Source organism: Nomascus leucogenys, chromosome 18 (genome assembly GCF_006542625.1).
Source record: "Nomascus leucogenys isolate Asia chromosome 18, Asia_NLE_v1, whole genome shotgun sequence".
NCBI classification, from domain to species: domain Eukaryota; kingdom Metazoa; phylum Chordata; class Mammalia; order Primates; family Hylobatidae; genus Nomascus; species Nomascus leucogenys.
The window spans coordinates 36,905,744-36,921,511 of record NC_044398.1 but is presented as its reverse complement, the minus strand read 5'-3'; positions in this window follow the sequence as shown (position 1 = coordinate 36,921,511).

The following is a 15,768-nucleotide window of genomic DNA, read 5'->3' as shown; positions in this document are numbered from 1 at the left end:
TAGCAGAGGCTGCAGAACAGCGGATTTTCGTGAACCGTGAATGCTGCTGCCTGATCGTTCCTCTGGAAGTTTTGTCTCAGAGGAGTACCCAGCCATGTGAGGTCAGTCTGCCCCTACTTGGGGGTGCCTCCCAGTTAGGCTGCTCGGGGGTCAGGGGTCAGGGACCCACTTGAGGAGGCAGTCTGCCTCTTCTCAGATCTCCAGCTGCGTGCTGGGAGAACCACTACTCTCTTCAAAGCTGTCAGACAGGGACATTTAAGTCTGCAGAGGTTACTGCTGTCTTTTTGTTTGTCTGTGCCCTGCCCCAGAGGTGGAGCCTACAGAGGCAGGCAGGCCTCTTTAAGCTGTGGTGGGCTCCACCCAGTTCGAGCTTACCGGCTGCTTTGTTTACCTAAGCAAGGCTGGGCAATGGCGGGCACCTCTCCCCCAGCCTGGCTGCCACCTTGCAGTTTGATCTCAGACTGCTGTGCTAGCAATCGGCGAGACTCCATGGGCGTAGGACCCTCCAAGCCAGGTGCGCGATATAATCTCCTGTTGTGCCGTTTTTTAAGCCCGTCAGAAAAGCACAGTATTAGGGTGGGACTGACCTGATTTACCAGGTGCTGTCTGTCACCCCTTTCTTTGACTAGGAAAAGGAACTCCCTGACCCCTTGCACTTCCCGAGTGAGGCAATGCCTCGCCCTGCTTCGGCTCGTGCACAGTGTGCTGCAGCCACTGTCCTGCGCCCACTGTCTGGCACTCCCCACTGAGATGAACCTGGTACCTCAGATGGAAATGCAGAAATCACCAGTCTTCTGCATCGCTCATGCTGGGAGCTGCAGATCGGAGCTGTTCCTATTTGGCCATCTTGGCTCCCTCTTTAAGTTTATTTTTGTTACATACGTGATGAGAATGAGGTGTGGATCAAAGCTTTTTGTGCATATGGATATACAATTACTCCATCACCCTTTGCTCAAAATACTATCTTTTCTTCACTGAATTGTCTTAGTATCATTTTCAAAATCAGTTGGCTATGTATGTGTGAGTCCATTTCTGGGCTCTTTACTTTGTCCCATAGTCTGTCTGTCTTGACACAAATACTACACTGTTTTGATTACTGCAGTTCTGTAAGTTTTGAAATTGGTAAATGTTAGTTTTCCAAACTTGTTCTTCTTTTTCAGGGTTTTGGTTATTCCAGGTCCTTTGAATTTCCATATGAATTTTAGAATTGTTTCTCAGTCTTACAAAAAAAAATCCTTTTAGATTTTTATTAGCATAGCATTGAATCTGTAAATCAATTTGAGGAAAATCGACATCTTAATATTAAGTTTTCTGATCTGTGAATACAGTGTTTCTCACCATTTGTTTAGATCTTTAATTTCTCTCAACAATGACCTAGAATTGTCAGTATCCTAGTCTTTCTTTATCAGATGTATCCCTAGATGTTTCACATTTTTCAATCCTATTATAAATGGGGCTGTTTTCCAATTTTAATTTCTGATTTTTTTATTTGGTAGATACACAATTTTTTACATTAAGCTTGTATTCTACAACTTTGTTACACTCATTTGTCAGTTCTAGTGGATTTTAAATTTATTTTTAGTTGACAAATATTATATATATTTGTGACATACAACATGTTGCTTTGAAATATGTATACATTGTGGAATGGCTAAATGAGCTAATTAACATGCATTACTTCACATACTTATCTTTTTGTGATGAAACACTTAAACTCTACTCTGCGCAACTTTCAAGAATCAATGCATTGTTATTTACTATAATCATCATGTTGTACAGTAAGATCTCTTGACCTTATTCCTCCTATCCAACCCTACTGGCTTTTTAATAGATGCTCTTCTTTTTCAAAGTGTGTTAGTTATTCATACACTTTTATTCTTCTATATAATTTTATAACCATTTTGTTTAGTTTATTAAAAAAAACCTTCCAGAATTTTAATTGGAATTGTATTGGATTTATAGATTAAATTTCAGAGGACTAAAATGAATACAATGTTAATTCTTTCCATGTATGAATCAGTTCTTATCTTAGAGATTTTAATGAGGCATTCGTGTTGTCACCAAGAAGTCTGTGATGGTTAACTTGATGTGCTAACTTGACTTGGCTAAGGGGTGTCCAGACAGCTGGTAAAGTATCATTGCTGAGTGTTTCTGGGAGGGTAATTCCAGAAAAGATTCACATTTGAATGGAGGAACTGAGTAAAGCAGATGGCCCTTCCCAGTGTGGGTGGGCATCATCCAATCCCTTGAGGTCCTGATTAGAATAAACAGGCAAAGGAAGGGAGAGCCATTCTCTCTGCTTGAGTTGGGACATCGATATTCTCCTGCCTTCAGAGGTCGGTGGTCCTGGTTCTCGGCTTTTGGGCTCAATCTGGGACTTACATCATCAGTACCCTGAACATCAAGACTGATTTACACCAGTGTCTTTCCTGGGTGTCCAGCTTGCAGATGGCAGATCATGGGACTTTTTGGCCTCTATAAATGTGTGAGCCAATTCTCATAATAAATCTATTCTATTAGGTATATCTATATATAGCCTATTGGTTCAGTTCTTGTGGAGAACCCTGACTAATACAAAAGAATTTCTATTATTTGCTAGCATAATTCCTGGGTCCCTCATTGTGAGTGACATCTGATCTTCTACTATTTTTCTAGTTAGATATCATTTTTATAAGCTTTCTGGCTTTTGGGAAATGTATCTAGCCACATTACTGAACTTTCTTGTGACTTCTTGTAGATTTTGTCTTGTTTGTTTTGTTTCATTCTTGGGTTCCTAGTGATTATCTCTTCAATTTGAACGAATGGAAAAGGATCCTCAGGCATTTGAGGAAAGTCTGCAGCATGAAAGACAGATGCCAAATAAAACAGAGGTGATGGAGGAAGCAAGAGAAGACCTCCAATAGACTTGCATTAAGATTCTCAGAGAGGCTAGAGGAAAAAAAAAATTGCATAAAAAAAGAACAAGAAGGTATAAGAATTAAACTGATAATAAAAAAGGATTATTAGAAATAAAAATACATAATAATTAAAATCTTTTAAACAACAAAGACATTTGGAAATAAAAATTTAAAAAATTTGCCAGAAACTAGAACTGCAACAAAAAAAGATTGGCGTTTTTCCATATATTTGCTGACCACATGTATGTCTTCTTTTGAGAAGTGTCTGTTCATATCCTTTGCCCATTTTTAAATGAGATTCTTTGTTTTTTGCTTACTGAATTATTGAAGTTCCTTACAAATTCTGGATATTCAACCTTTGTTGGATGTGTTGTTTGTGAATATTTTCTCCCCTTCCATAGGTTGTCTGCTTACTCTGTTGATAGTTTATTTTTCTGTGCAGAAGCTGTTTAGTTTAATTAGGTCCCACTTGTCAATTTTTCTTTTTGTTGCAATTTCTATTTTTTTCCTTTTTCTTTTTCTCTTTTTTTTTTTTTTAGATGCAGTTTTGCTCTTGTCACCCAGGCTGGAGTGCAGTGGTACCATCTCAGCTCATTGCAACCTCTGCCTCTGGGGTTCAAGTGATTCTCCTGCCTCAGCTTCCCAAGTAGCTGGGATTACAGGCACCTGCCATCACACCTGGCTAATTTTTTGTATTTTTAGTAGAGATAGAGTTTTGCCATGTTGGGCAGGCTGGTCTCTAACTCCTGACCTCAGGTCATCTGCCTGTCTCGGCCTCCCAAAGTGCTGGGATTACAGGCGTGAGCCACCATGCCCAGCCTTTTTGCAATTTCTCCTGGGGACTTAGTTATAAATTATTTGCCGTGGGCAATGTCCAGAATGGTATTTCCTAGATTTTCTTCTAGGATTCTTATAGTTTGGGATCTTACATTTACATCTTTAACCCATTTTGAGCTAATTTTTGTGTACAGTGAAAGGCAGGGGTTCAGTTTTATTATTCTGCATATGGCATAGGGAGTCCTTTCCCCATTGTTTGTTATTATCGACTTTGTCAAAGATCAGATGGTTGTAGGTGTGTAGCTTTATTTCTCAGCTCTCTATTCTATTCCATTGGCTTATGTGTCTGCTTTTGTAGTAATACCATGCTGTTTTGATTACTATAGCTTGTGATATAGTTTGAAGTTGGATAGTTTGATGCCACTGGCTTTGTTCTTTTGGCTTAGGATTGCTTTGGCTATTTGGTCTCTTTTTTTGGTTCAATATGAATTTTAGAACAGTTTTTTTCTAATTCTTTGAAATGACATTGGTACTTTGATAGGAATGACAATGAATCTGTAGATTGCTTCAGGCAGTATAGCTGTTTTAACAATATCAATTCTTCTGATCCATGAGCATGGGATATTTTTCCATTTGTTTGTATCATCTATGATTTCTTCCAGCAGTGTTTTGTAGTTCGCCTTATAGAGATCTTTCACCTCCTTAGTTAACTGTATTCCTAGGATGTGTGTGTGTGTGTGTATGTGTGTGTGTGTGTGTGTGTCTATTGTAAATAGGATTGCATTCTTCATTTGGCTCTCAACTTGAACATTATTGGTGTGTAGAAATACTACTGATGTTTGTACATTGATTTTGCTTCCTGAGACTTTACTGAAGTGATTTATCAGACTAGGAGCCTTATGGCAGAGTCATTAGGGTTTTCTAGGTATAGAATCACATCATCAGCAAAGAGAGATAAATTGATGTCTTATTTTCCTATTTGAATACCTTCTATTTCTTTCTCTTTCCTGATTGCTCTGGCTAGGACTCCCATTACCATGTTCAATAGGAGAGGTGAGAATGAGTATCCTTGTCTTGTTCTATTTTTTAAGTGCAAAGCTTCCAGCTTTTGCCCATTCAGTGTGATGTTGGCTGTGGGTTTGTCATAGGTGGCTTTTAATGTTTTGAGAAAGGTAAATAAAAACCACAATGAGATACCATCTCACCCCGGTCAGAATAGCTATTACTAAAAAGTCAATAAATAATAGATGTTGGATAGGTTGTAGAGAAAAGGGAATGCTTATACATTGTGGGTGGGGATTCAAATTAGTTCAGCTACTATGGAAATTAGTTTGGAGATTTCTCAAAGTACTTAAAACAGAACTACCATTTGACCCAGTAATCACATTACCAGGTGCACACCAAAAGGAAAATAAATTGTTCTACCAAAATGCACATACACTTGTATGTTCATCACAGTGCTATTCGCAATAGCAAAGACATGGAATCAATCTATACACTGTGGAATACTATGCAACCATTAAAAATAATTTCCTCTGCAGCAACATGGATACAGCTGGTGACCAATATCTTAAGCAAATTAACACAGGAACAGGAAATCAAATACCATACGTTCTCATTTATAAATGGGAGCTAAACATTGAGTGCACATGGACAAAAAGATTAGAACAATAGACTCTGGGAACTACAAGAAGCTGGAGAGTAAAAGGAGAGGCAGGGTGGGAAAACTACCTATCAGGTCTGATGCTCATTACCTTGATAATGGGATCATTCATACCCCAAACCTCAGCAACACACAATTTACCCATGTAACAGATCTTCACGTGTACCCCTGGATGTAAAATAAATGTTGAACACTAAATAAATATTTAAAGAGAGAGAGAGATTGGAAACAGGGGATAAGTATAAGAAACCTAAGGGAGTAATTAGAAAATTTCTTACATTGGAAGGACATGTGTTTCTACACAGAAAGAGTCTGCACAGTGGCCAGCGCAATGTATAGCAGAAACACCCATGAGGATGCATCAGCATGAAGATTGAGAACACACGGAATCAAAAGAAGATCCTAAAACTGCCAGAGGGAAAAACTGGAGAAGAAAGGTTACACGGAAAGAAATAGAAATAAAGGACATTGAACTTCTCAGTAGGCATTCTGGAAGCTAGGCTAGTTCCAGAGTGTAACGGTGATCCATGCCTTGGGGGAAAAGCCCAAGAAAAAATGTATCAAACTGGGATGTTAAGGACGGTCAGAGAGGAGACAAGATTCCCAAACCATAGCCAGGCAGGACAGCGACGGATGGAGTCCAGGCCTGCTTAAACGTTGCTAAGATGGAAATTACCTTTTGCGGGGGAAGATTTGACTTGGGAGAATAGCACTGGATAAGATAAATGTGGGCAATGGATGCACCCCAGAAGACTGGAACTTACTAAACTCCACATATTTATTTAAGTGGGATTTCCCAGGACAAAAATCTACAGAAAGATACTAGGAAAGGAAAAACAACAACAAAAGAATAGGAAAGAAGTTTTGCCGAACAGACCCAATAAACATCATTTACTTTCTTTCCTTCAGCTGTCACCGGATCTCTGCTTTAGATTTTGACCACAGTAACCTCAATGTGGCTTTCACTAAATACAAAAAGCTGAGAGCATTGCTTTGCCTGGATTAACTGCCCTAGTAGCTGAGGATTTGCCTCTGTTTTCTAAATTCAATGGGTCCCAGAATGGTGCTATAATTAAAAGTCCAGAGTTTGATAGAGCCTTGGGATTAGGTTGTACTGTTCCCTTCTGACTCATTTTAGAGTCTTCCATGCGGAGAAGCTAAATTGCTCACCAGAGATGCTAGGTGCATGAATAAAGGGGCAGTGGTTGATCCTGGGGAGCAGTGGCCTCATGGCAGCAGCTGGACAGTCCTCTGGCTGCTGACTCTTCCTCCAGGACAGCCTTGCCTCAGTTGACCACAGGCTAAACCATAAGGGGTTCAGAGATGAAATGAACACCCAAGAGCTCGCATCCTTGCAAATGCACTGGAAGGAGCAGCTGTAGCCCCGTGTGTCCTCAGTCTCCCCAGGGAGCAGGAGGGCTCCCTGACTGGCGAATCTGGGACAGGCACTGAGGACAGCAACCAGCCTCTTCCTCTCTCTGGATGAGCTTGCCCTTGCGCCTTGTCACCTCCTCCTGCCCCACTGCCCTTCATGTGAGCAATCAGGATACAGGACTCTCATGGACAGTAGTGGCAAGTCCCCAAGCCTCAGCAGCTTCACTGTCATTGCAGGCTCACTATGTAAGTCAGACAGCCTTCCTCAAATGGGAGGTCAGGGATCCAGTAGCTTCCACTTTGTTCTTCTGCCATCTTAGAGAGCTCAGGAGGTGAGAAATGTGGAGGACCTCACCCCCTACACACTGCCTTGGACAGGAAGTGATACTTGACTTCTGCTCACATTCTCATTGGCAAGAGCTAGCCACGTGGCCTCCACCAACTGCAAGGAAGGCTGGGAAATACAGAAGAAGGGTACAGACACTTAGCAGGAGAGCGTTAGCCATCCCTGCCACCCTCTGAGTGCACAAGACAAGCTCTGCTGTCCTCGCCTTGGGTTCTCCAGCTTTCCATGACTTCCACCCAGAGCCCTATGCCCTACCTGGGCCCCACCCAGGATGCCCCTCCCACATCTGCTCCTCCTCGCTGAGCCCGCCTCATTAGTTGTCCATATCCATCCTTCTCTGCAACCCCATGATCCTGCTATAGGTCAGGTCCCTGACGCTTCCTGCCTGGGACACTATGACAGTCTCCTTCCTCAACCCCTGCCTTGGCTCCTCTCTTCCCTGGTTCCCCTGCCTGAGTCCTCACCGAGTTCTCTCTATACATAAGCCTGACTGTGTTCCTCTCAGACTTTGAACTGTCTTGTGACTCTCAACAACCCAAGGCTACAAGGTTGAGTCCAAACTCCACGGAGTCTTCTCAAGCCCCACTCCTGCCTCTTTGGCATCCCTCCCCTGACAGTACAGGAGTTATCCCTACCGAGCTTTCAGCAATTCCCAGCACATTTATGCATTTCCTAATTCCAGGACTTGGAATCCTCTTCCCTGCTGCCTGCCTGGTGAACATCCTCCGCTTCCAGGAGGCAGGACTATCTCTCCCTCTGTGAAGGTGCCCATCGTGAAGCTGACCGCATAATTAATCATCCAGATCAGGGCACTTCTGAGAATGACAGAGGTCACTAGGTGTGAGTGGGGATGGTCCCAGGCACTCCCTGTCCATGAGTGCCCAGGCAGAGCTGATCTCTCTAGGCTGTGTGCAGCCGACTGTGTCCCCACCTCCCCTAATGATTACCTGACTCAAATGACTGTGAGCCCTGCAAGTGCCACAGTGCCAATCAAAGAGAAACGCAGATTCCTCACCAAAGACAAGAGGACCCAGGCCTGGCCCTTCCACCTCCTGCCTCTCCCTGGCTCTGGTCTGCAGCCTGCACCATGAGCACCCCAAACTCACTGCTAAGTGGTATCCTCGCCTGCCCTTTGATGGTTGGTGACTAAGCTTCATTGTGTCTCCGCAGTTCCTTTTCTCCCCAGGTGAGCCCAACCACCTGCCACTGTCACATCCTCCCAGTTGGCCCCGCCTCCTGTCTTTCCTAGAGCCACCCTGCCAGAAACCATCTTGTGACTACGTTGTCTACTTATAGGTTTATTGTCACCTTGCCCACTGGAATACAAATTGCACAGAGACAGGGTTAGGGGGGTGGCCAGTCCTGCAGCTTGTCCTCTGAGTTTCCAGGACCCGGAGCTGGCCCTGAGGGGATTGGAGGGGCACTCCCAGAACTCCCCCAGGCCAGGAGGCCTCCCTGCCCCACTTCCTCCACCCCCTGGGCCGGTCTCAGCCTGGCCTTTTCATGAACAAATGGAAATGAGTATCTCAGGAGGGGCAAGGCTTAGACAGGATGGCCTGGACCCCTGTTCCGTGGCTGAGCTTCGGCGCACGGTCCCCAGGGTGACCCCGCCAGCCTCTGCTCTCAGGCAGGCCTGGCCAAGAACACAGACGCCACAGCCACATGCACGCCTTGTCAAACAGATCCTCCCGGCTGCACCATAAAACCCTAACTAGGCACATAAAAGCTGCCTGCCAGCCTGCCAGGTGCCTCTGTAGGCTCCAGAGAGGCGCTGACGGGCCCCCAAGGTGGCGAGGGTCCAGGACACGATGGCACCACAGTTGCACAGGGACCTGGACACCTGGCTCCTGGACATAAGAGGTGTCTCAGTGAGGCTGTGGGTGGTCAGCTTGAAAAACACCAGCCAGTTGCCCTCTCACTCTGAGGGGTAGGATACCTGGCATCATGGAGGGTGATTTAAAGAATGATGTTTAAACCTCAAGATGCACTGTCAAGGCACATGTTACACAGACACTATGCTTGTGGAGTCAAAGGTCATTCAAGGTCATGCAGCCATAGCCGGCTCCTCCTCCACCCCTTGCTGTCTGGTCAGGACAGCCACTCTCCCTGCCTGCTGCCTTCCAGGGACCTCCTCCAGGTCTGGAGAGAACCTTCTTCAGGTCTGTCCAAAGCCAGGTACCACCCCCATGAGAAAAAAGGGCTGTCGTTTCCTAAATCCAGCTCCAGCTAGGGTGGCAGCTTGAGGAGGGGGATGATGACCGGACTCCAAGCTTTGTCTCATGCACCACCTTGTTCAGTGCCCAGCCTCAGCAAGGACCGAGCCCTATGCCTCTGCCCATGACAGTCCCTGGGCCTCTGAGCTGCCTGCAAGGCCACTCTGCTCCAGCAGCTAGCAGACGCCACTGCCTCTTCCTTCTCTCCCAGGGTTCTGCTGCCGTGGTTCTGCTGTCTGTGATTGTCTGAAGGCCTCCGAAGTCCAGGGGTATCCTGACCTCCCACTTTACCCAGACACTTGCCGTTCCTGGGAAGCTCATGGCTGCTCCCCTCTCTTCCTCCATCTCTTTGAGCCCTGCCTGCAAAGCCTGTCTTTCTTTGCCTGTGCTGCTTCCTTCCCAGCTCAGTCACCACCTTCAGGAAGCCTTTTGGGCCTCTCCTCTCAGGCCCAGCTACGGTCCCCCAGTGAGAGCCCTGTCATCGCTGCCATCTCCCACCTGCTCCTCTGTCCTCACCTTGTGCCCTGACCTTACTCTCAGTCCCCAGAAGCTGCCACCCCGCAACCAGCTTTGGACACCCCTGCTCTTATTTTCTGCATCCCCAGAACTACCTGCCCCAGTGCTGAGCTCATGGAAGTTCCTCAGGAAGCATCTTCACATGGATGTTGAAGAGAAAAAAATCTCCAGGTCCCACAGGGTGCAGTGGGAGTCCAAAATCAGGACTCCAAAAGGCCTGTGAGCCTGGCCTGGGGAGGCAGGGCCAGCACCTCCCTAGCTGCACCCAAGGGGCGTTCGAGCACCTGCCCCAGCCTTCCGTCATCAGCAGGTGACACATGCCAGACATGACCTGACAGAGTGGCTACTCAAAATGGGGTAACAGCCTGGTTTCTCAGCAGGCCTTCTGGAGTCCTGGGGTTAGGCCAGGGTTCTGGGGTGCAGAGATGACAACAGGGCCACCTGGGGGGAGGCATCCTCTGCCACACCATGTAGGGGCCACCCGTCCACTCATTCCGTGGAGCCTCAGAGCATCTCACACTTCCTAACACCCCAGACACTCCAAACAGAAGCCCTTCCAGCCATCAGAAAGAATGCATAGAAGCTGATGGGTTCAGAGAAGTAGCATGGCTGAGGAGCCCCGGTTATTCTTAATTTTCATGCCCCAGGTGAGTCATAAGCCAGCCATTCGAGCCCATGTGCCTCACAGGGTGGGCCAAAAGAAATCCCACCCAGACCACACAGGCAGCTGTAACAACATACAACAATAACAATTACATGCAGTAACATAAGTGATGCAGGAAGAAACTATAACTGAATATTTAATCTAGGTAGAGAGATGTCACAAGGCTTAGAATTATCAATGACATGAAGAAGAATTAGACTTGCTTTTATAAAAGCGTAAAACTTGGTACATAAAAAATAAGCTTAGTAATATCACTATTTGGGGGATAGCAGTTTTAAATATATACAAAAGCTCTGCAAATATTTGTATTCTTTGAGCAAATAATTTCACTTCTGCAAATCTGTTCTTTGGTACTATTTAGCAAATTATTTGCCAAAGCCAAAATAATCATAAATATGGAAAAAAAGGTATTTAGGCACAAAGATGTTCTTTTTGATATTGTTTATAATATGAAAAAACTGGAATAAACAGCAAGGGAAGATTGGTTAACTGAACCATGGCAAAGCTAAGCAATGAAATACACAGTCAATTGGCTGAACGTAGTAGCTCATGCCTGTAGTCCCAGCACTTTGGGAGGCTGAGACGGGCAGATCACTTGAGGCTAGGAGTTTGAGACCAGGTTGGCCAACATGGTGAAACCCTGTCTCTACTGAAAGTACAAAAAAAAAAAAAGTTAGCAGGGAGTGGTGGTGCACACCTCTGTAGTCCCAGCAAATCGGGATGCTGAAGCACAAGCATTCCTTGAACCCAGGAGGTGGAGGTTTGCAGTGAACTGAGATTGCACCACTGCACTCCAGCCTGGGCAACAGAGTGAGACTCTGTCTCAAAAAAAAAAAAAAGAAAGAAAGAAATATACAGTCAGTTAAAATATAGGTTTTTTGTTTGTTTGTTTTTTGAGGTTTTTTGGTTTTTTTTTTTTTTTTTAGACTGAGTCTTGCTCTGTCGCCCAGGCTGGAGTGCAGTGGCACGAATTTGGCTCACTGCAAGCTCCGCCTCCCGGGTTCATACCATTCTCCTGCCTCAGCCTCCTGAGTAGCTGGGACCACAGGCGCCCAGCACCACGCCCGGCTACTTTTTTGTACTTTTAGTGGAGATGGAGTTTCACCGTGTTAGCCAGGATGGTCTCGATCTCTTGACTTCGTGATCCGCCCGCCTCGGCCTCCCAAAGTACTGGGATTACAGCGTGAGCCACCGTGCCCTGCCTAAAATATGTTTTAATACAGATTTAGAGGGTAAAAATCCAGTTTTGTTACATGGATACATTGCACAGTCTGGGCTTTTGCTATAACCATCACCCAAATAGTGTATACTATGCCCTTTATGTAATTTCTCACCCCTCCCACTTTCCTGCCCTTCCAAGTCTCTAATGCCTATTATTCCACACTCTATGGTGTATGTTTTTGAAAGTTTATTTGTGATATTAAACAAATGCTTATGTTCTAACACTTAGTGACAAAAAGAAAATCCACATCTGTTGACTACAGATGGATCAACTGTATGAAAAATAAGACATTCACAGAGAAAGGATGGAAGAGACTTGAACCACCTGGTAATGGTAAGTTTGGGTGGTACAAAAATAGAGAATTATTTCTATCTGTGCTTTAGAGATGTTCCATATATTGTTCAATGAGTTGTATGTACATTTATAATAAGAAAGCATTTTTTCAGCCCCCTGCAAGTTGGTATTTATGCCTGATGGCTCTGATGTGGGGGTGCAGGTGCTAATACACCACCATGGGTGTGGCTTTCTTGGGGTCGCTGGTCACAGAGGGCACCCCTGAAAGCAGGGGCAGACACCAAAAGCTGTACTGTGCACCAAAATGGGCAGAAGGAAATAGCAAGCCCCGCAGAGGAATGTATATAGAGAAGCACTCTGTCTGATGAATTTTACCTAAAGTAGAAATATGTAATAAACACTAGAGTGCTAGACTGGGTAACAACAAATGCTCACAAGGAAGAAAATCAGGGGAAATCTAATAGAATTCCAACTGCTTCATATAGGGCTGAAACCATCTCATGCAATATGTTCATTTGGTTAATTCGAAACTGAAGCAAGGGCATCACTGGGCAAAGTGGCACTAGAAGAATCCACCCTGAGTCTAGTTGGCTTTGGAGAGAATTGGCTTTAACTCTGTCAGGTTGGCCCTGACAGCAGGAACAGTGCAGAAGCTCAGGGGCTCCTGTCCTGTGGAGCTAGCGGCAGCTGCAGCCTGACACGGGCACTGTGGACACAGGAGGAGAGGAGGTCTCCCAACAAGTCCTTCACAGGAAGCAGAAGACCTAGGTGGCAGCCCCTCACTACCTCCCTCCTGGGGATCTCCCCAGCCCATCTTCCAAGCCCCTCCCGATGCAGCCCCCTTCCTGCTGACTGCCCTCCCAACAGCTCCCATGTCCATAGAAGGCGCTGACCTGAAGCCTAGCCATCTAGTTTCCTTCGCAGTCTGTTTCACCCTGTGCTCACCATGTCCAGCCCACCATGCAGTTTACTCCTCCCTGAAAACAGCTAAATGTCGGAGAAGGGCATCAATGCATATTATCATGAACAGGGGGAGTCCTAGAAGGCAGCACCTGGCATTGGAGGAGGGTGGAGGGGTGTGGACAGAGCTTGGCCAAACAGGGGGTTATCATATGCATGTGTAAGGGCCCCAGTTGGCACAGCAGGAGGTGGAAGGGAGCAGAGGGGTGGCTGGAGGCTGGCGGTCCCACAACCCTGAGTGAGCAGCAGCGTAAGCTTGGAGGAGTCGGGAGTCAGGTTTGGTGGGCAGCAGGGCACTGCCACAAATCTCCCTGGCCCCCCACCATCCCCAAGAGGACCTGGCTTCTCCTAGGATGGCCTGAGAGGGAAGGAACCAAGGCTGAGGCCGGCACACATAGGTGGAGGCCAGAGCGTGGGACTGATCTCTGGGTTCTTCACCCAGCAGGCCAAGGAGCTGTTGACACGATGGCCTTGGATCATCTCCACACTGGAAATGGAGGTGTGAGAGGACATCGTCCCTGTGCAGGCCATGGTGGGACAGGAAAAAACCAGCAATGCCAGCCCCGGTGGCACTTACTGCAGCTTTCCTTAGCCCAGGACTGAGGGTTTCCTGAAATGCCGGATGTTCATTGCTAAAACTGGGAGGATTCAGGGTAGATGAAGATGGTCACTCTAGCCCGGCGATGAGCCGAGAGCTGCACGTGCTTTCCACAATTCTTTTGCTCTTCACGGCACCCTGAGGAACATTCATCATTATCTGCATTTTTCAGCAGAGGAGAATGCCAAAGTCTTGTACCTGCAGCAAGAAGCTGGCCCCAGAGAGGCTGACCCCAGAGGTGAGCTGGGCACAGCAGCCCCAGCAGCCAGGAAGGAGGCAGTGCTGAGGCAACGTGCAGGAACCCCAGGGTCTCCAAGGTGTGAGGGGCTCAGCCACCAGCCTGAAGCCACAGCTCTGCTTGCTGGGTCCACCTGCACTGGGCGGGTTAGGTCCACAGGAGGAGATCAGGGCTCTACCCACAGAGGCAGAAGCACAAAGATCACAGCACTGCTTTAGCTATGATGGTATCCAGCTGGATGTGAGCCTGCCAATGCCTCCCAGAGTCTGACCTACTGGAGGTAGGAGGTGGGGTGTGGAAAAGGGCCATGGGGACAGGGGAAATGTCAGCAAGAAACCAAGTAAGTCCCAGGAGGCCAATACTGTGAGTCCTCTGGACTGAAGAATACCTGTTGGGAGATACTCTGTAGCCTGGAGCGCATTCACAGAGGTGGGAAGGAGTCAGGAAATGCACCGAACTTCTGTGTAAACAATAAATGATGGGACAGAGTAAGTGAAAACAATCTACTTTTTAAAAAATCATGCCATAGTAATTAGTAAGACTGGTTTCATAAAAGCTGAGCTCTGCTCGAGGGATATAAAATGTACTGGACATTCATCATTTTGCGTGTCCCAAACAGCTCACCCTTCATTAAACAGCACATCCCTCCACCACCAAGAGCCACACACTTCCCTCCACAATTGATCCAGACTTGGGCACCTGCCTCATGCCAGGTCAATCAGTCCACCTCTGGCATCCCCAAGCTAGGCTGGCAGGGAGTCATGCCTTTCCTCCTTGGTCATAAACCACGGCAGAGAGGGCCCAGAGATGCTGGACTCATGACCTCCTTACATTCACCTGCTCCACTATTCTGTCATAGGAGAAAATGATGCTGATGCCTGAGGCCAGAAGAAAATGTTTATGGCAGTAGTTGGCAAACTACAGCCCACAGGCCAAATCCAGGCCATCATCTTTTGTTTTGAGTGGAGGGGAGGTGGGGAGGGCGGACAGAGTCTTGGTGTGTCGCCAAGGCTGGAGTACAGTGGTGCGATCTTGGCTCACTGCAACCTCCACCTCCTGGGTTCAAGCAACTCTCTGCCTCAGCCTACCAAGTAGCTGGGATTATAGGCGCCCACGACCATGCCTGGCTAATTTTTTGTGTTTTTAGTAGAGACGGGCTTTCACCATCTTGGCCAGGCTGGTCTTGAACTCCTGACCTTGTGATCCACCCACCTCGGCCTCCCAAAGTGCTGGGATTACAGGTGTGAGCCACTGCTCCCGGCCCATCATTTTTGTGTATAATGTTTAATTGGCACACAGCCATGCCCATGCGTTGACGTATTGTCTATGGTTGCATTCACAGGCAGAGTTAAAACCATATGGCCCACAAAGCCTGTAATATTGACTGTCCGGCCCCTAGAACAAACATTTGCTGCCTGTGGGTCCACATGGCAGTCAGAATGTTGATAGGTCTACCTTACACATCACTCTCGCTTTAAAATAGCCAAGGAGTAATTACATTGTCAATTAACACCAAAGCTGTTTTCATTCTGAAGAGGGAGAAAGGGGAGAAGAAAAGAAGGAAGGGAGAAAGAGAGAAGAGGAGGAAGGGAGAGAGGAAGAAGGAGGAGGAGGGAGGAAGAAGAAGGAAGAGGGAGGAAGGAAGGAGGAGGAGGGAAGGGGTGGGAGGGAGGAAGGAGGAGGAGGAGGGAAGGGGGAGGGAGGGAGAAAGGAGGAGGAGGGAAGGGGGCAGGAGGGAGGGAGGAGGAGGAGGGAAGGGGGTGGGAGGGAGGAAGGAGGAGGAGGACGGAAGGGGGCGGGAGGGAAGAAGGAGGAGGAGGGAAGGGGCGGGAGGGAGGAAGGAGGAGAAGGGAAGGGGGTGGGAGGGAGGAAGGAGGAGGAGAGAAGGGGGCGGGAGGGAGGAAGAGAAGGAAGGAAGGGAAGGGAGGGAAGGGTAGAGAGGGCAGGGAGGGAGGCTGACAATGTGGAAGGCCCTACTTTGAGTTTTCCGGAAGGCTAGCTCACCC